The 21,350-nt window shown below is 32.3% G+C and overlaps 1 protein-coding gene across 4 annotated transcripts in view; it reads left to right on the top strand.

Annotated features, from left to right (window-relative positions):
- LOC130443604 (caskin-1) overlaps positions 1-21,350 on the top strand; it is a 153,545-nt gene that overhangs the window by 34,042 nt on the left and 98,153 nt on the right. Inside the window, exon 1 of one of the 4 annotated variants that reach the window (XM_056778366.1) lies at positions 14,213-14,636. The exons of 2 other annotated variants lie outside the window; for them this stretch is intronic. The gene's annotated coding sequence lies outside the window, so the exon portion shown is untranslated. Of the gene's footprint in view, positions 1-14,212; positions 14,637-15,271; positions 15,777-21,350 lie in introns of those variants that run through there. One more of the 4 variants, XM_056778364.1, reaches the window with a different exon arrangement.

Genomic DNA, 21,350 nt, shown 5'->3' with positions numbered 1-21,350 from the left:
GGTGTTAGTGGCACTAGACGAAAGTCACCGGAAATATGTTTACGAGGATGGTCCCAAAAGTACCTGGCCCAACCAAGAAAACACAAAAATTATGGGGAAAATATATATTTATCAACGTAATCAACTTTTAGGTCCATACACTTTTCCCAGCGATGATCAATAAGGTCGATTTTTTTTATAATAAGAATCAAGCTCTTCAAAATAGCCATTAACTGACGACATCACCTCTACATTGTTGGAAAATATCTGATCACCGAGCCATTTTTCAAGTCTGGGAACAGAAGATAATCCGAGGAGGCTAAATCTGGCGAATGAGGAGCATGAGGTAACAATTTAAACTTTAATTCATTAGTTTAGGGCATTGCAATAACGAATGTGTGAACTGGTGCATTGTCTTGATGAAACAACACTTTCTTCTTAGCCAAATGCGGCCATTTTTGCTTGATTCCTTCGCTCAAACGTTGCAGTAACTTCGCATAATATTCGCTGTTGATGATTTTTCCTTTTTATATTGGTTGGGTTAATGCCTTTGAAAGAATTTATAGTATCACATAGTGATGAACAATTTTTATAAATTCACTGATAACGTTTTTTATTGATGGCTGTCAATCAAATACTAGACAACGTGGCGTCTTGAAACTTTAAACATATGCAGTATAGATTATGAACTTCCTAATACAGTTGTACTTTTCAAGCAACCATCCGCGTATCTGGAAGATTTTAAATGACTTGTATAGTTGTTCTATTCTTACTTGAAATAAGAAACAAATAACAAAGGATTCTTCAAATTTTAACTAAATCTTCGAGAAGTAAATGCTTATGTCCCAATTCTGGACTGATTTCCATAAAGCATTTGTTTCGTCATTTGCCATTGATTGTATCTATACCAAATGCTCGCCAAGAAGCCTTCACTCTCAAATTTAAATAATTAATGATAATAAAACCAAATTAAAACATTCGTAGGTGGATAGTCACGACATTGTCGTGTAGTGATGTGTGAGTCGGTTTCACTTCGGTTTTTCCCTCGTTCAATGACTTCTTAAGGTCTATCGTAGGGATGCAATGCAAAATGTTCTGTGTCTACCAGTATTATGCATTTTTGAATTCGACGGCACAGAATAACTTACTTTGTACCAAAACAAGATATCACCCTTATTTATCTCAGGCCCGTTCAATTGAAGATTTTTGGGCACTCTTATTTCGTAAACTATTTGGTGGAAGGTGGCAAGTAAAATGTTTACCTTCAGTCTCTGAAGTCGATAACTTGGTTATAGAAACGCGCGTCAGACAGTGTAATTGTGAGTGCTGGTGAGTAGTGGTAGTGTAAACAGTATGTTCAGTATCAAGTTAAATTTGTTAGTTACCAAGCAGTCAATTATGGCAATTTAGAAAATTACATTAAAGATACTTTTACAAAATATATGATCAAATAGTTTGTGCCTAAAACCATTGATTCTTTTCAACATTAATTTTATTATTACGTCGATAATAATTTTTACTTTTTAGTTTGACTATAGCTACGGTTTTAGTCTTTTTTCAAACTATAATTTATAAGAGGCTTAAAAGCGGGCAGTATGTTTAGAATTTCGAATAATTTGAAAAATACTTAGTGACATAAAAGTGAAAACACTGAAACTAGATAGAAACTAGAAATTGTTGATGTCGGAAAAGTTCTTCCAATATCAATTGCAGTTATAAAAACACTTGCTGACAATTTTTTTGATCTACCGTAGGCGTAGACACCTCACTTTATAAATCTATGATTTTTATAAATACTTTCAAAAATATTTATATCTTATGCGAGAAAGTATTCGGTAAAAGGCAATCGAATCATTATAAATTTGACAGCATTATACGCCGTTATTTAGACATATGCACTTAAATGTAGTCCTATTTGGAACTTGGAAAAATTCATTATTATACCTCTTTAACATGCTACAAATGCATATTAATAATAGAGGAGTAAAATGCACCTAATTGAAGGGCGTTTGGTTTAAACAGGGTTTAAACCAGACTGAGCATTTTTTGTACCCCATTCGTCTATTATAACTTCGGCAGTCTTCTATCTGACACAAATAATCTTGTAGCCATCGCACTATCCTTGACGATTCGGTTATTGCCATCCGTTTATTCAGTTTTTTGTGTTTAAAACCACATGCTGACAAAAATTGATGCAATGTTTCTAAACTGATACAAATACAATTGTATTCTGGATAATTTGTTACCTTTTGTCCTACTTATAGAATCTTGATTAGCTTTGTCAACAGATTTCAGTTTTTCTTGTTCTCGGTTCTGTGAATGATCCACAGCAACCTCTTTCGTGACTACTCAATAAATGGAAAATTTATTTACTCTATTTAATTCAGCAATTCTTATTAGGATTACATTATCAGATTGCTGAATATTTTCCTTTTTTAAACATTCGAATATATAAAAAATAACTTGCAGTGTTTGTATATCTAAATCTTTAGTATTAAATTCATACTTGTCTTTATTCTCACTACACTGTGCAATTTCATTGTCTGCATTCGCCTATGGTCTAAAGACCATATTTCTGTTTATTTAAAGAAATTTATGAATTAAATTAATCTCACCAAGCGAAGCCACTGCTTATCGCAGATTTTCTAGCAGAAATATTTCGAAGAAATTATAAACATACGGCTTTGGCCAATAGAAACGCATTTATGTTTACGATTCGATGTTCCCTTTGGAAACAGTGGAGATGATGAGTCCACATGGACTGACGGTAGGTTCGTTAGTAATAATATTGATTGTTTCTCGCATAACTGTCGTCTGTAATTGATATTGGAAGAACTATATCACCTTATAGTATTAATAATTATTAAAATTATATAGATCTTTATCATATTTTTGAATAAAAATTGAAACAAACGCACTACAGAAAGTTTCCGAATACTTTCTCTAACACACAGTTACAACGCAGCTAGCAGTGCTTCCACCGGTCGTGTCTTTGTTAGCTATACAAAGAACTGGCAGGGGCCATCGTAAAGGTAATTGCGGAGTACCCTCAAAAAGTTACGACCGTTTTTTCTCTTGAAATTAGTAATTTCTCAAAACCACTTTATTCTCTAATAGCAGGAACTTTAATCATATTAAAAAATGTATATTTTTTATAAAATTTCATTAAATTTTAATTATGTTCAAGGGAAGGTAAATGGGTATTTCTCATTTCGTCTTAGTATATTTTTTCATTATTTACAAGATTCTAATTTAACTTTTGAGGATAATCATAAATTGCGTAAAATCATTTTCATTTTGTTTTCAAAAAAAGACTTTTTATTGGCCTATCAGATATAGTTAGAAAGGCCAAAAATATCGTTAAGTAGAAGTAAGAAATTATTTCTTTTTTTCTTAAATATTATTTAAAAAAACTAGATTAATAAATACAATGAAAAATTGATACCAACTATTTCAATAATAAAAAAGTGGTTACTAAGTTTCGTTGTGGCTCTACAAGCAGTTACCAGACGTTCTGGGGTGTCTATCCTCGAAACAATCGGAAAAATTAACGATGTTGGCCTATTGGAGACGGAACGTACGAAACATTTGTGGAAGCCATAAACTTGTCATTTTGATCAATGGTTTCAATTTTTGCGCCGCTTCGTAACTGTTAGTCTATCGAAACTCAATAAAAACCAAACAATTATGGGTATTTTAGAAAGGATATTTTAGAAGAAAGTTTTTTGCAGCTTAAAAATACAATATGTGTAGTACCCATGTCACATATTGCTTCCTCATCCATTCAATTCTCCTGATTTAGCGTTGATTGATTATATCTTTTTTCCAAAACACGAGGAAATTGCTCGATAGATATTGATTCAGCTGAGATGGAATTGTCTTGGAAATAAACATGATATACTCAATATACGTTTTGTTTTTGAAGGAAAAAACTTTTAACAAAAATTTTAACACACTTCTCTAGGAACGACCTCGTTTTCCCAACTTTTTACTTTCATTTCCTCCAGTCTTATCCCACCCCATCTAACTGAATTTTTTTGGGCACTCAAGTCCCCGTTTTTTGTCTATTTTTTAGATTTTCTATATTTACTATGGCTTTCTCTTCTTCTTTAATCGTATCCCATTTTTCATGCTTCACGTTCCTTACAGCCTCCAAAAACAACTGCTTAACATCACTAATTTTAAAAGAATTCTTCTTTCTTAAAACTTCTCTCTTTATCTGTGTTCATACCAGTTCAAACAGGTTTTTCTCACAGAACTAAATATTTTTGAATTTAGCCAACTCTATGAATCTGGTTTCAACCTTTTGGATTTGAGTAAAGTCACGAGTGATAACTTGTATTATCCATTACTATTATACATTTCTGAGGAAGAAGATCTATCATTTGTTCGAAAAATTCTTTAAAAACATCAGTATTCAAGTCCTCATGGCAGTTACCAGAACGAGTAGATTCAAATGTCAATAATAGTCCAGGCTACCACGGTTTTCTCCTCCGATTTCCATCCTGCATCGACTCTACTGAAATTTTGACAGTATGTATCTCAACAAGCAAAATCTACCCAATGCTGATGTGTGCTTTTGCACTAGGGGTAAGCTCCAACCCCACTAGGAGGTGAACATTTTTATGTTGAAAATAACCGTGGAAACTGATAGAGGACCGTATTTTTTTTGAGAAGTCAATAGTTTTTTTATGCGCAATTAAGAACGTTTTTAATCGATTTTTCACGAATAACTCAAATGCTTTTGATTTTATCAGAAAAAGTGTGAGAAGTAAAAATGAAGCTTATAAAAAATACAAAGAGATTGGTTTTTCTAAATTGGCTTTAGGAATAATACAAACCGTGTTATGATTTATAGAAGGTTGAATTTTTTTATCGAGCGAAAATTTTTTAAAATTCAAGTAATTACATTTAGTCTTTTTCAAAGCACTTTTTAAAAGCTTTGAAATGAGAGCTAGAACTCTCTAGCATAAAAATTAAAAACTTATGGCCGAAATAAAATCGATTTATATTTTTTTTCACCTTAAGCAATAGTACCCAAATTACAATAAAAATATAATCTAGTGACGATTTGCTTTATTTACGTAATAATAATAATCTCTGGAAGTTTGAACGATTTAGAATGCATAGTTTCGAAAAAAATTATGTTTAAATTCAAAAAATCATTTTCGAAATTATAAAACTATAAAAAAAGATGCAGAACAAAAAGTTACTATTTTTTTTAACGAACATTTTTCTTTCTTAAATTAAACGTATTACTGATACCATTTTCGAACCCTTAAACGTTGCCCTTTAAAAAAAAGGGCTAAAGAAATTTAAAACGTTTATAAACTTAAAGGTTATAAAATTCACTATAAATCTACGTTTTGAACGACTAATTTGCTTGATAATTAACCGAAATGTATCCAAAAAACTAAATACACTTTTTTTAAATTATGGAGCAGGTGGAATTTGAAGTACAAGTGAAAGTATGTAAATGTTGTAAATATTTTTTTCATTTTTTGTCATAAGGGATAATTTATAGGGGTTGAAAATTTTAAATACATAATATTCAAGTTAGAAGAGATAAGAAATGTCAATTTGAAATAAATAAATCAAAAAATGATGATGATTTATAAGAGTTGAACATTTGGAATGCAAAATATTGAACAAACAAAAAAAGTCATTTTAATATAAGGTGTATGTTACCACTAAGTAATTAAAATATACTTTTTTAATTTTATATGAACCGGAGGTGCTTTATAAGAAAAATTATAAATTCCATTAAATATTATTAATTAATAAATGATTAATAATATTAAAGCAATGAATAATTTTTATTTAAACCTTAAAGTATTTTTCTAGTTATGTATACTTATATTTTGATTGATTTTTTGCAATAAGAGGTAGGTTTTACCCCTAAGAGTAATAAGCATATATCGGTATAACGTAGATTTCGAAGATACGGGTAAGTCTAACTTAATTCCAAATTTTCATGCAAATAGATACAGCTTCATGGAAATCGGAGGTAATATAAAATTTCTTCTTTGGTTCCTCGTTTCTTTTATAGTTCTATGGTAATGTTTTTCCATACTACAATATAGACTTTCTGGAATGCTTTTTTCATAGTGTGCTTCGACTCAGTTCAGGGTAATACTTATAATATCGACTTTATCTACTGTCGGAAATTCTTTTCTGTAAAAGATCGCATGTACTTTCTTTCAAAGTCTTCTATTAAATGATTATCTATTTGGAGCTTTACGTACTGTTTGAAACTCGCCACATTTCTCTTCTTTAATAATTGGGTAAATCGTAGATCTCCTCATTTATGTTACGGCTATGTAATCTTTAATACACTGGGCTTTTGACCACTCCAAACTTTCTTATATTGTTCTGTACAGCTTATGGTTATAAAAGATCAATAAAAGCCCGAAACTTGTATTAGTTCAGGTACATCTATAAAAATTTTATAAAACATTTAGATTATTCTGTAATAATATTTAAAATGACTGTATAGTTAAATATGGATTTGTAAGTAAGAAGTTTTATTACTCTTTCGTGCATAAAAATAAACCTTGTGGTAATACCGATCTTAGTACAATTGAGTTTGTTCGTTTTCGTATCTTACATAGAAATGTCTTTCGATCAAATATGATTTGAGAATGTTGTACAAATAGTCCGGTCAAATTAGAACGAACGAACGATTCAAGAAGTTATAATGTTTCAGATTTACTGTCGTATTTAATGGCTATAATGATTGCACGATAAATACCAAAGCTGCCGAACAACATCGTCGAACTTTAGCAACATATTTGTCAATTGATAATTTATTTAATGAACTTTTGACAGTTCTAACCAGTCAACAGAAATTTCAAATACACAACAAGTCTCGGTTCATTTCAATGTTAAAAGATAAGTTTACTTCCGAAAATATATTTAGTCCAAGAGCCCCAACCAAAAAAGTAGGTTCTGAAAAAAAAACGTACGGAAACAGGTTTTTTCTTTTTAATAATATGTTCAGGGGTGTCCCCAGAATGTAAATCCAAGAGGGCGTCATGAGGGGGGGCTTCACTTCAGCCGCCATCTTGAAAAACACGTTGTATTAAATATCTCGCGAACCGCGCTTCGTACCACAAGAATTGTAGAGATCATTATTGTAGATAATGATATTTCCCATCTTTTTTATTTGAAACTTTTTTTTGTATGTACGTGCCTAATTGATGAAACCATTAAATACGATAGTAACTCTGGACCATTATAACTTTTTGAATTATTATATCTCAGAAACAGTGGCTTGTAGGAAAAAAGTATTGATACGTTTTTTGTAGATAATTTTATGATCTACAATTTTCGTCTGAGGTATTTTTATGATAAAACTCACCGTTTTGCTGAAAATTGCGAAAAACTCATTTTTTTGACCTTTGACATTGAATAAAATTTTTTCCATGCACGGAAATGATGGGGAACATTCAAATTCTATGTTCTAATGTATTTTAAATAATTTCACTGATTTTCAGCTTGATGGGAATTTATATAACTTCGAATGTCTAAATTGACCTTTTGGTAACTTTTCCTTCATTTATATTATACCAGACCTCGTCAAAAGCTTGACAAACATCAAGGAAAACTGCATCACAGTGACTTCTTTCTTCAAATGCTTTAATATTGGTATCGATCACTATGGGAATATGTTCAATGGTGCTTGAGCGTTAAAAAATGAATTTCTTTTTTATTCAACAACCTATATAACTTTTTACTGTATACAGTATCAATAACTAGCTTTATCACTTGTAAAATTATTTGTATGAGAAAGTTTGTTTACATATACGCTGTTATTTGCCTTCTATTTTGAATATTTATATTTCAAACCTCTTTTATATCGTGCCGTGATTTAGTTAATCAAATTTTTCAACCCAATTACCGACCTATAATTACCTGTCACAACGATATCAGAATAATTGCTGGTGATAATCTGAATTTTATTCAAAATGACTTCGTACTTAATGGACTGTTGTATCATTTTCTTTGCCCTTAATTTCTTGATTTCACTGTGTACACGGTCAGAGTCCAGTATATGTTGTCTTACCGTAAATAGAAACTTGGAGAAAAAAAAAATAAATGAGTATCGATCGTTGCCTAAATTCTGAGAACAGTTTTTATCAATCGGCAACGTTGCACCTTATACCTACCGTCTATATTTAGGCCTGTTTGGATGTAATATGATGTTAATAATGTTGTAATTAATATTAGGGCTATGGGGAGGAACTGTTTCAGCACCCAGTCGGCTCCCTTTCTTAATTTTTTTTTAAATGTTGCATTAAATTATGAAATACTAAATTTGGAAGGTGACGGATCACTTTCCAAACAAAGTTTTAACTGAGTTGACGATCGGATACATATTTTCTTTGAAAAATTTTGCAGAAAAATACCTCATATATTCAATCTTGCAAAAGCACAACGTCTTTTGCATAATAAGCACTTACAATATCTAGCCAAAACATCAAATTTCCTTCTGGATGCTTTCTCTTTATGAACTGCATTAATCTTAATCTAATACAACACTTTTTCATATGTTTTGGCTTCAACTTACCATAGGATAGAATCTGGAGTACTTCAGGGTAGAGTTCTAAGCCCATTTCTGTATCTGATATTCACAGCAGACGTTCCAAGCACAGACGATACCTTCATAGCAACCTTTGCAGACTACACGACAATCATGGAAATAGATGTAGTAGCTACAGAAAAGGTACAAAATAATCTAAATTTGTATCAAAATTGGCTTCATCAATGGAAAATTAACTTCAGTGAATCAGAGGGAATAATATTATACAACAAGAACATCTGTTTGTCTGCAAATATTCATCGATAATATCCCCATTCTGATAAAACCAGTTGTCAAGTACTTAGGTTGCATTTATATGGAAAACAAATATCAAAAACAAGAGAAAACAGTTAGATTTGGAACTAAAAAAAAATGCACTAGCTACTCAACAAAAGGTCTCAATTAATAAAAGGCTCATCTACAAAACTATATTCATACCAATCTGGTCGTATGCAATAGAACTATGGGGCTGCAGTAAACCTTCAAATACGAAGATAATTTAAAACACTCCGTTTGTCGAGTAGAGCCCCCTGATACAAACAATTCATAACGATCAGAACATCACCACTAATCAAAGATGTGATAAAGAACTAGTCCACAAGATACGAAATTCGATCCAATTACGACGATAATGAATTAATAAATAATCTATTCAAGCCGAGTAAATTTTTTTCGGCACTATCCAAGGCTCGGAAATTGAAAAACGACAAAACTTTAAAGTGTCATAACTCAAAAAGTATGTGTGATGAAAAATATAAATTTGGTGGTATTATTCAGCTCTATATATAGAACAAATTTACCAAATTTCATAAAAATCTGAGGTATTTGGTGAAATGGTATGAGCGTATCCAAAAAATCAATCATGATTACTCCATGGTAATACCAGAAAACTGAAGCAAGAACTTTTTCAGCAGATTTTTGGACACGAAGCTTCTTAGGTCTTGGAGAACCAGAGTGTTGCCATGCCATCAATTGTTGCTTTGTTTCTGGATCGTAGAAATATACCCAAGTCTCATCCATAGTAACAATTCGTTTTCACAAGTCTACATCGTTTTCAAATAGAGCACAGATCGAACGCGATGCTTCTACCCTTGCACGCTTTTGGTCAACATTCAAACATTTGGGGATCCATTTTGCAGCAATTTTTCTCATGTCCAAATTGACTTAAACTATATGATGAACGCGTTCGTATAAAATATTCAGTGCTTCAGATATCTGTTTTAGTCCAATTCGACGGTCTAATAGAATCATGTCATCAACTGCATCGATATTTTCGGGGACTGACACAGAAACTAGCCTTCCCGATCGGTCATCATCTTCAATGGAAAATTTATCTCTTTTGAAGCTTGCAATCCAATTTTTCACGGTCGCATACGAAGGACATTGATCACCAAGAATATTAAGCATATCTTCGTAAATCTGCTTACCTCTTAACCCTTTTAAATACAGGTTCTTGCTGATGACTCGATACTCCAATTTTTCGATTTTCATAATTTCAGTGGATATCTTTTTTCTTTTAATTTATTGCGTAACTCTGGCTCACTTTTTTGACGTTAAACTTTACACTGACACTTCTAATAAGTTATAGTTCGTTGCTATACTAACGCAATATTTGATTTATGTATGGAACTGGTCTAGGATAACTAGATATCAATACATCCTCGTATCCAATTCTGCAATTGTGTCGAAACAATCTATTGTGTATTCGCCCTTTCTTCGTCAATGTAGGGCACTGGTATTGTAGATACTTCATCGTTTCTTCTTCGTTACACATTTCATAATAATTATCCGTTTCCACTCCTCATTTCTGCAGTCCTGTGCCAACAGTACAATGTACAGTTTACATGGAAATCGTGCAATCACATCTGTTTGACCATATATCCTGATATTTCAACAAATTCATCAGTTATAGCACTGTTACTGTCTTTTCACCAGCCTTGGATCTCACTTTCATATCATAGCGACCAAGTACTCATCAGAGGTTTCCTCCAATGTGACCAATCCAGGAGAGTGTTCCTGTTTCTGTTTGATTCATACTTTTTTAACCAGTTTAGCAACTTTATTACTACCATAAATTTTAAATAATACAGTCCTTCAGATATTGACTTGGGATCTTCTATAATTACATATACCCAATTTAATATAAAAAAATTGCTTCTAGCCGTACAAAAATATGGTCTTTACACGAACACATAGTTGAATATCTTATAACAGTCTTGTAAATAAAATTTTTTGTCTCGCAAAAACTTTCAAATTAATTTAAACTTCCTTCTAACCTCAAATTGATCCAGTTCACATGTCCGCGAATTATTTTTTTTCTGTGAAGGTCATATTCCATTAACCGTACTACATTCAACCGATATTAAAATTTGTTCCCGAACCGTAATACCAGTATTCAAATTAAATCGAACAATTCACGCCGAGCGAACAGTTTCCAATGTCGAATTGTACGACTCGCTAGAATCCAGATCAAAAAAGTCACACAAAATTTATCAATCGGTTGAAACGTGTGTTATTACCTCGACAAATTGGTTGAACGACTGGATGAAGGAGTGGAAGCCGAGGTCTGGTTCTTAAAAGAACCAAAACAAAGCAATAGAATCTCGCCATCTCGGATGCAACTTTTCTAGATGTATGTGGTCATAAAACTACTGTGTGGTTCTTGTGTATATGGTGGGTTGGGGACTGCTTTGAATTTCGATAGAGTGATATATCTAATAACGTATGGTAATAAAACAGAGGTTTGAACTGTTGATGGTAATCGTAAAGTGTTTACAAAGTCTCATTATACAGATCAACAACACATCAAAATAAACTCTAATGTGGGTTGCTTTTGTATCAAAAAAACAATAGAAAAGAACCAAGGAAAGTATGTATAATCGACTCTTGGATTTACGGGTTTCAGAAGGGATAGAAAAATGATTATTTAGTTGCGACTTATTCCAAAACGTTTCTACGCCTGAAAAAAATGTAATAAATTCCTCTTAGAAAGTTTATTTTTAAATTAGGTTCAAAAACAATCTAATCCAATACAGTAATGACATTTATTTTAGACACAAATTGAACGAAGTTTTGGATGGTTTGAACAAAAAAAGTCTCATGATAATTGAAAACCGTAGATTAAAATGGTATTGCAGATGGCCAAAACTTCTCCAGCAACAAATTTTGCTAACTCTCAGTTCCGTTTCTCTGATATTGAGCTTTAGTCCATTTAACAATGGTAAAAATAGGATACGAGGGCTGCTACTTAAGTTTTGAGATAGACACATAAATATTTATAATTGGATATGACCTTATTGTTTTTCAATATATTCTTCGTTTGAATCAATTGTCGACTGCGATTCAGGTACCTCTAAAATATGTAAATTGAGCGCATCAACCGCTTTTTCAGGTGTAGAAAAACGTTGACCTCGCAATTTACTTTTGATCTTCTGGTATAATGAGAAATCACTGGATGCCAAATATGGACTGTATAGCGGATGACCTATCAATTCTATATTTTTACTGATTTCGTTTGAACTGATGAGTGAGAGATTAGGTTGTCGTAGTGGAGAATAATTCGTCTTCTGCAATTGGTTTCCATGATTTTTTCTGGCCAACAAATGCTGATGTACCATTCAGTATTAATCGTTCTATGTTACTCTAATTATCTAGTTATTCTGATAAAACAAGCTTCGAAGTGATTTGTGTGCGAACTTTTGTTGGAAATCTTGATGAATGTTTTAAGTATTTGTAAACAACTCAAATAGCACACGTTCTGAGTACGTTCTCTATTAAAAATGTCAACGTCAGATTTGACATATTTACATCGGTGTTACCATATCTCAAAAATTTAGTAGCAAACATCGTATTACCTCGAATTTTTTTCCAAACATTGATTTCTATTAAAATAAAGCTTGTCTTACCCAGTTCATAAAAAGTTGTGTATGCTCCCTTCTTTTCAAAACGAATAAATAAACATTTCTTGGGCTAAATATCGCTTGATTAAATAAAATAAATTTTGCATATTACTCTTTAAATATGCCTTCATAATTCAAAATTCACGATATAATTGTTTTCAATAAATTAGCCCTTCGAGAATCCACCCCTGAGATAAATTCATTTTCAACAGATTAAAATATCTTAACAGAGTATTTACTATGAATATAATGTTTTTAATGGTTACCAGGTGGTTCATGATTTATTTATAAAGTTTCATCTCTCTATAACCATCCCTCTGTGCATAAAAATTATACAAACAAGTTTTTTATGGGTTAAACTGTAAGATAAATATATGAATATGTTATTAAGGTTGTACAATTAATTAAGTTCATCCCTCTAAAAGCACCACTAATCGTATAAAAATTTTTTATGCGATGTGTATTATGATTTTTAAATTAAGTTTTTAGCGTTTTTAGTTATTCCGAAAGGTCTTTAGGAAATTCCAAATCTATTCCTACATCATTCGGTTCGGCTTGTAAAAATAATAATTTTGGATGGTTTTGAACTGAGATTTTCGGTTCAAAATCACTTTCCAAAGCATTTAGGTAGCCGGAAGTTGAGGTTATTTCAGTATATTCTTTTGGTACTTTGGAGATATAGGTATATACTTCAACTCTGGAAGGAACTGGTTTGATAGCTGATGTAGTTTGGATACAAAATATGTTTTGAAGCTTTTCTGTTATGTTCCTTTCTATATTTTTCTATTTCCATTGGCCCAATGTCTTATTTCTACATAAAAACTGAGCTCAACAATCTAAAATGACTTATCACAAATTTCATTCCGGCCTGTGTGATCAATTTATGCGTCAACAATAATTGTTTTCAAAAATTTGTTGATTATATTATTGAGTTTGAAGCTTCACAGAAAAATATATGGTGTCATAAAAACCGAAAGGAATAAAATTTTGAGATAGAGGTGAGAGAATTGAATAAATTCTGATATATCACGAGGAATTTTACAGCTAAAGCTTTTCTAAAAATGATTGTCAAGAAATATAACATAAATATAGATTTGTTTTAAGAAATACACCAAACAGAAAGATTCCCGATCGCAATTGATGTCGTAAATTGAAAATACTCAATTTCTTTTGTCACTGAAAGCAATGAAAATACTCGTAGCGAAATATTTCTATCACGTATTTTCAGTAAAATTGATTTAGTGATGAGGACAATGTAGTTTTCAAATCGGGAGACGAAAGATAAAAATAAATGTAAAAGAAGTACGGAATTTATAAGTAATTCAATACGAAAAAAAAAACAATATTGGAAACAAAGAGAAGTAACAAGAATTTGAAAAAGAATTAGTAAATTAATTAAGTAAAAGTAACAAAAATTAAAAGGATAAGTGTTATACAAAATCTATGAAGTAATAAACTTGTTACCTACAATCTAAAATAATTTACTATTAATATATATAATCTGTAAAGCCTTCTACCACTTAATGGTATCAGGTATTAATGGTTATATTTGTATAGATTTCCTCCATTCATAACTATTCTGAGGTAGGTCCTTTGCTTTTTGGTCAATCATTTGACACCCGAAACCTGCAGGCAAGGTCACGGCGTTGGTTTTTTTTGGTTAGGTAATTTTGGATAATTTTCATTGACTCTCATGAAAAAGGAAAAACTATCAACGGCGAGTATTATGATGCAAACTTATTGTCACGTTTAAGCGAAGAAATTGAGCAAAATTGACCGCATTTGGCTAAGGACAAAGTGTTGTTTCATCAAGACAGTGCACCAGCTCACACATCCGTTATTGCAATGGCCAAAATTAATAATTCAAAGTTTGAATTGCTACCTCATGCACCCAGTTTGCCAGATTTAGCCCGCTTGAATCAATTTCTGTTCCCAGACTTGAAAAAATGGCTTGGTGGTAAAAGATTTTTCAACAATGAAGTGGTTATTTTGAGGATCTTGACGATTCTTATTATATCAAGAGTATAGAACTTATTGGACATCGCTGAGAAGAGTGTATGGAACTAAAAGGAGATTCACATCCAAATGTTAAAATTTGTTTGTATATTGTCTCTAGATATTTCTCTTGGTGAGCTGAAACATCAGTAATAAAAGCAGCAATGGTATTGAGAAATGATGTAAGAAGAAAAAATTTATTGTAGTAGAAAGATGAAAAAGAGTTGGCAAAATTAGATAAAATTAGATATCAGCAATAAAAGCAACAATGAAATTTAAAAGTATGTAAGAAGAAAAAGACTTAAAGAATAGTAATGGGACAATGGAAGAGGTATTCAAAGACGAAAAAGGTGTAGACAAGAATTAGACGAAGTGATACATCAATAATAAAAGCAACAATTGTATCCCAGAAAAGATGTACTACTACTCATAGTAGCAGTAATAGAAGAGACATTGAAAGATGAAAAAGAGGTAGACAAGAAATAGATGAGGGGAAACATTAAAAAAGCAACATATATGGAGACAGGATGTAATGAGAAAGCATGATGTGAGATTATACTGAAAGAAGAAACTGTATTAACTCTTTTTAATACATTTACATAATTTTAAAAAAACTGTTTATACTATAGAAAGAATGAAGGGTTATATTATTGTTAAAATGAAACTTCTCTAAATAATTAACATAATATACGGTTTCTATTCACAAGAGCAATCGGCAACATCACATTTCAATTTTATGACCGAGGGCTTATATCACAGATGCACGTACTCATGGTACTGCCGTCATTTTTAGTATCGGTACTATCGTGAAGGTTGTCCCGTGTTCGTGCATATAGACTTCTGTGCGCGAATTTGTGTCTTTAAACCTGCTGTCGATATTTTCGTTAATATGGTCAATAGTGACTACTGAATTTTTCCGAATCGCAGTGATTCTTACTTATAGTGATAAAAATATCGTAGGTGTCGTGATTTTTTGCGAAAAAATCGATATTAAGTTATGTTATAGACGTTGCTAGGCAACGATAGTAACGGTAAACGGTTTAGGAGGGGGATATATGTTCTTATAAATAGTTTCAAGTAAATTTATATTATTTTTATATAATTTATAACATTATGTATCAAAATCATTTTCTTCTTGTCGCATTCGATTTACATTTTTATGTATTTTTTCATCGAAATAGGCGTTTACGTTTGCGATGACGTCCTCGTCTCATAAAAATCTCTCCTGGAAGTGAAACTTTGAGGTTAGGAAACAGCTGAAAGTCGCTGGGGACCAGATCTGGTGAAAACGGTGGGTGGTCAACGAATTAGTAGTGCAATTTGTGAGTATTAACCATAGCAATCGCCGAATTATGAGTAGGTGCGCTGTTCAAATGAAAAATCTCATTCGTCTTTTTCAAATACGGATGTTTTGCAATTTCACATTATGAAGCAATGATACGTTTTATATTTTTCAAGATAGTCGATGGACACAATCCCATGACTTGCAAAAAACGGGCGCTATCACTTTTTTGGTCGTTGAAATTGTCTTTGCTTTTTTCTGATCGAGTTCATCCTTTACAATCCACTGTCTTGAATGATTTTTTCTTTTCACAGTGTAGTGGTGGTTCTAGTTATTAATCAACTCAATTGGTTATCGTATTCAACTAAATATATCTATTTTCGAAGTGGGGTCCTCGCTTCATTGTGATTCATATTTAATGCAAAAGGATCATCCACTGTCTTTTTCTAAATGAAAATAAAATTGAAATTTGGCAGGAACTCGTTGATGGAAGATAAGCCATGATTTCAAAAATGAAAATTGGGGAACAAGTCACGTAATACATGAAACTTTGTTCATTGTATATCTCTGAGGATGACTATTGTCATAAAAGTTATTGCAATGGAATATTCATTCGAGAAAATGAACTTTGATATATGAAAACAAACAAGAGCGAGAACGGAATTATTAAGGATACATTTTGCAACAAACATGAACAGACACTGATATTTTTTCAAATATTTTCGCTCTAATTAATAGTTTTTAATTGTTTGTATTAGGTCAGTTATCTATGCGGAACTTTCCAATATTAGTTCAAATTATAGCTTGTCATATTATTTTCACATTCTATTCTATATTTTTAGTCAGATTTCTTGCCTATTTCATCTACATACTTTGTTATTAGCTCATCAATATTAATTGCTCCCAAAATTTATTTACTACTACAAAATATTTGTTTACTATTATATAATGAAATAATAATTTAGTTGAATATGTTCTGTAATACTTGAAAGATAACTTCGTTATTTTCTGCCACCGTTAAGAAACGCGATTATTACACAATAGAATTTATGCTCAACAAAACTAAGCGTTAAGCATAGAAATTGCTAAAAATTGTATATTTAGTAATAAGAAATCCACATAATCCCATTTATTATTTTGTTTTAAAAGTTATTGTGAAATTTTACAATACGAAACAAAATGGTTTGCATTGTGACGACGTCAATTATAAATATACTGTGCTTTTAACAAATATCAGAAAGAATTATAAAACTTTATGTAAGCGGTCGGTTTTTATTACTAATTAGGATTTGAAATTTTGTATAGAATTTGGATCATGAATAATTATACTAACATCCCCTCTAAGAACTTTTTGGGGGATGTAAATTCGGCGAAATTACCTGACCTACGGCTTCACAAAAGTCGTTTTAAATTCAGTAATAAATTCCGCCGAAAAGTGTACCTGAATACAGCAGGCAGGAAGTAATCAAAAGCGGAAAAAAGGAGAATGGTTTTTACTAAATGGGTAGATAAACGACTGGGAATACTCAAGTAGTGCGGAAACAAGAAAATAATTTTTGGAAAATTGTAAATAATCATCGTTAAAGCTCTTCACATTTTTGGTATTGTCTTCATTAACTGTCTTAGAAAAGGTGGAACAGTAAAAATGAATTATTACATAAAAAGCGACCGCATTTGGAGAAAAAAAAGTGCTGATCCACTTCGATGATTGCCAAGACTGAAAGTCACGAATGGAATTTATGTATCATCCACTGTATTCACCAAAGCAAATTTTTCCGGTTTCCAGGACAAAAAAATATGTGAATCTTCCACGTCTAGACCAATGTTTTCAAACCTAGGACTCACAATAGATAGTAAACTTTTCTGGAACAAACATGAAAAAGAGATAATCACCAAAGCCACAAAAGCTCCGATGGTGTGCAGGAACTTTGCAGAGAAAAATAAGGGCTGTAACCCAAAGATCCCACGGTGGATGTACATGGCAGTTGTGAAACTAATCATCACATATGGGGCAGTGGTTTGGGGTACTAGAACAAGTCTGAATACCACAACGAACAATCTCTTAAAGGTACAAAGACTGGATGGCTTATTTGTAAATGGGGCCACGAAATCTTTCCGAACAGAGCTACACTAGAAGTGATTTTAAATCTCCCACCTCTCCATGTAGTACTGGGCGGCATAAAAAACATCACTTAGAATATTCATAGACGGAATCATCAAAGAAAACCCATTCCTAAATGACCAGCCCTGGGACATGCCACAGAATGTTACATCGAAAAAGTTTAGCTTTGAGAAAAACTTCACGTTAATAATAAAATGTGAAAGCAAGTGGGATCAAAACACCATACAAAAAAGAAATGCCATTAAATGGTATACGGATGGATCAAAAACAACAGACGGAACTGAAATAGGAGTATACGGAAATAAAATAGCTCGCTAAAAAGCAAAACCAATTACTGGGACAACCTTCAGGAGCTAAGACAGCGAAGACTCTTTTGGAAAACTGTAACCAGAGTAGATCTGAATGTATGAATCTACCCAGGTAAAAATAATCTACTAAAACTAAGAGGAGATCCATCCGGACACTGTTGCCTCAACAAACACCTGAAGATGCTAGACCTAGCAGATAATACGGTGTTCAGATTTTGTTACACAGACGACGAAGCCTCTATCCACATTTTCTCGAAGTTTGAAGCACTGAGAAACTCCAGAGCACTACACCTGAAAGGTGTAGAAGATCTCTGGCAATTAAAATCATCTCACATTCTAGACTTTTTAAATGGAGTGGGATTGGTGGATCATCTGTAAAACTGGGTTCTCTAGTATTGCTGCAATAGATCCTTTAGATCGCAGTGTAAAAGAGATCCCAAATTCATACATACAACCTTTTTGTGCCTCGCCCCACCTTAGCCTTTCTAAAATTGCTATGACTTCTATGTATAATCATGTATCACATTCGTACCAATTATAACTATACAATTTATATAATTATTCAATCAACAAGCTTTTAGAAAACTTATTACTACAGTAGTTGCGATAGAACATTCAAGCTGTTAGTGGAATTCTAAAATGTCCGGGGTTCAAGTTTACTTGACGATGCCAAATAACCAGTTAATATTTTGATTTTACTCTTACAATCAAATTTCTCTTCTGTGGGACGTGGGCCCCACGTTGGAGAAACTGGTCTACACCATCTATACACAAATATGATTTAAGCCAGAAATTAACTTGCCGTGTTAAATTATTAAACATTGAAGATGTTGAACCTGATGAAAATGTGCTGAAAGAAAAATGTGGGAGGTCTGTAAGGCGCTAATACGAATTAGAGGCGACAATCTCTCAAGAATCAAAGAGTGTTAACGACGTAACTAATGCAGTAAATTGACTTTGTTTTATGGATTAGTATGATACAAAATTCTATTTGTATTATTCACATGTTGAAACCATTAAATCGTCAAAATCAGTTCGTTTACTCGAACTATTCTAGTGCTTAGTCACTATAAAGAACGATCCTGTTAAAGATACTTTCCACTTTCTTAAATTTATGAGATTTGAATTATAGGTTAGCTTCCTATATTTAGTTTAAGAACGTGCTTTACCATGAATTAGATATTTCCCCAAATTTTCAAAATAAATTATTATCCCAACAGGTTTATAGAAGTCTTGTATATCTAAATATATAGAATTACTAATTGAATTGCAATTGCGTGAATATGTAAGTACTTACATGCACAAACAATGTGTATTTAATTCCATTATTTATAAATTAGGAATGCGATAATAGTCTTGGCATCAAAGGAACATTTTTCCGGACAGAATCGATTTCTATGAAAATTAGGAATTAAGCTTGTTGCCTTAGCCTGTTAATTAAAAATTGAATATGCACTGCTCTTTAAAAGTAAAAATACGTTGTCTCTAAAAAACAAATATTGAGAACTTATTCTTATAATTTTGGCTTTTAGACTTTATATCAAGCCGAACTTAACAATTTTTTCAATCATTTTCATTGTTTCTTGATGTTGTAGCTTGTTATTGTAGCTAAACTATGATTTTTCAACTAAAACTGCTTATCCGGTTCGAAGGACCAAAAATCTGTTTGATTGTTCCAAATATTGTTAAGAAAAAAGTAGTGGAATGTATAATTTATAACAGGTTTTGAATTATAAGGGGTGTCTCATAAATAATGATAGTTTCCAATGTTCTCTTTGTTTATTATATAATCATGCAAAAAAGCCTTGATATTCGAATATTCTATGGTCTTAATCCAACGATCAGCAGGTTCTTTAAGACGTTGGTAAAACCATTATTTGAGCTTAGATGCAAAATATTCTTCCAGTGGTTTATCTTCATCTCCTTTGGATTCAATTTTTCCCACGCAAGAATTTGATGATGGACTAAATACTGGAATTGGTAGGACTTCAATACTACCAAGTCGTTCCATCTTATTCCGCGAATCTTTCGCATTATGTGCTTTAGCATTGTCTGTAAGATAACCCGCTTCCGGTTAACTAAACCTGAATATTTCTCCGATAAACCTTACAGATTGACATCAGATGTCCTGTATTGATAGCTCGACCATGTGAAATGATTTCTAAGTACACGAAACCTTCATCATTCCACCAGACGTTCCGCTAGACTTGATCACTCTTTGCGACGCGTTCTGGTAATTGTCCCTTGTTTAACCAATGATTTTTGATGTTCGAGTTGTTTAGAAAAATCCATTTTTCATCTCAAAAACAATGCTAATAAAACTATAATCGTCAGAGCAAGCACACATCGACACTTGCAACGTTTTGGTTGCTAACCAAAAACAGTTGGTGACTGGACTATAAATGCAGCCAAGTTAATTGAATATTACATGAAAAATTCCTAAATGAATTACGTTATTGCACGCTTTAAAACGTCTTGTTATAGATCTACCGTCATTCACCATTCACAATTATAATAACTCGAATACGAGGTATAATCAAAAATGCGTTGATTGAATTTTTTAGCACTTTTGTCAATTAGTATTTTTCGTATCCTCATATAAAACTCATTTCGCTTTAGTTAGATTGTGTTCGCAGTTTGTCGGGAAATATGGATCTTAAACACCTAACGTTACGTCTATGATTCAAAGAATCCTTTTTAAAGTATGAAATTAACTCATTTAGAACCACGTTTAAAGCTTATTTGACTTCCCCTACTAAACTTTAATGAGTTTATTTGAGGTGTGACTTTATCTTGTGATTAAAACCAATCGCATAGGGCAATTCCGTGACTATAGGGTGGGTGCGGCATTATCGGAATCACTTTTTACTAAGAAACTCATTCATAATCAATGTGGAATGGTCCGGTTCGTTATCATTGTGTCAAATAGTCTGGCTAGCCCTCATCCACGGCTAGCGCTAGAAATGTTCGACTGCCGACGTATTGCCCTGTGGATATCAAGAATACATTACCTTTATTTGTTACTTGGACATATTCGATTCTGTTGTACATTTCCCACATTGCTGACGTATCTCGAGGTCATACTGAAACATCCATGAATGATAACTTGAATCATCCAGATTCTGTTGTCAGTCTTGATGCGCCCCTAGGAATTCTAGTAATCGTTTCATGAGTTATAACCTCT

Source organism: Diorhabda sublineata, chromosome 4 (genome assembly GCF_026230105.1).
Source record: "Diorhabda sublineata isolate icDioSubl1.1 chromosome 4, icDioSubl1.1, whole genome shotgun sequence".
Taxonomy (NCBI): domain Eukaryota; kingdom Metazoa; phylum Arthropoda; class Insecta; order Coleoptera; family Chrysomelidae; genus Diorhabda; species Diorhabda sublineata.
The sequence above is the reverse complement of the archived record's forward strand: the minus strand, read 5'-3'. Positions and strand labels throughout refer to the sequence as shown.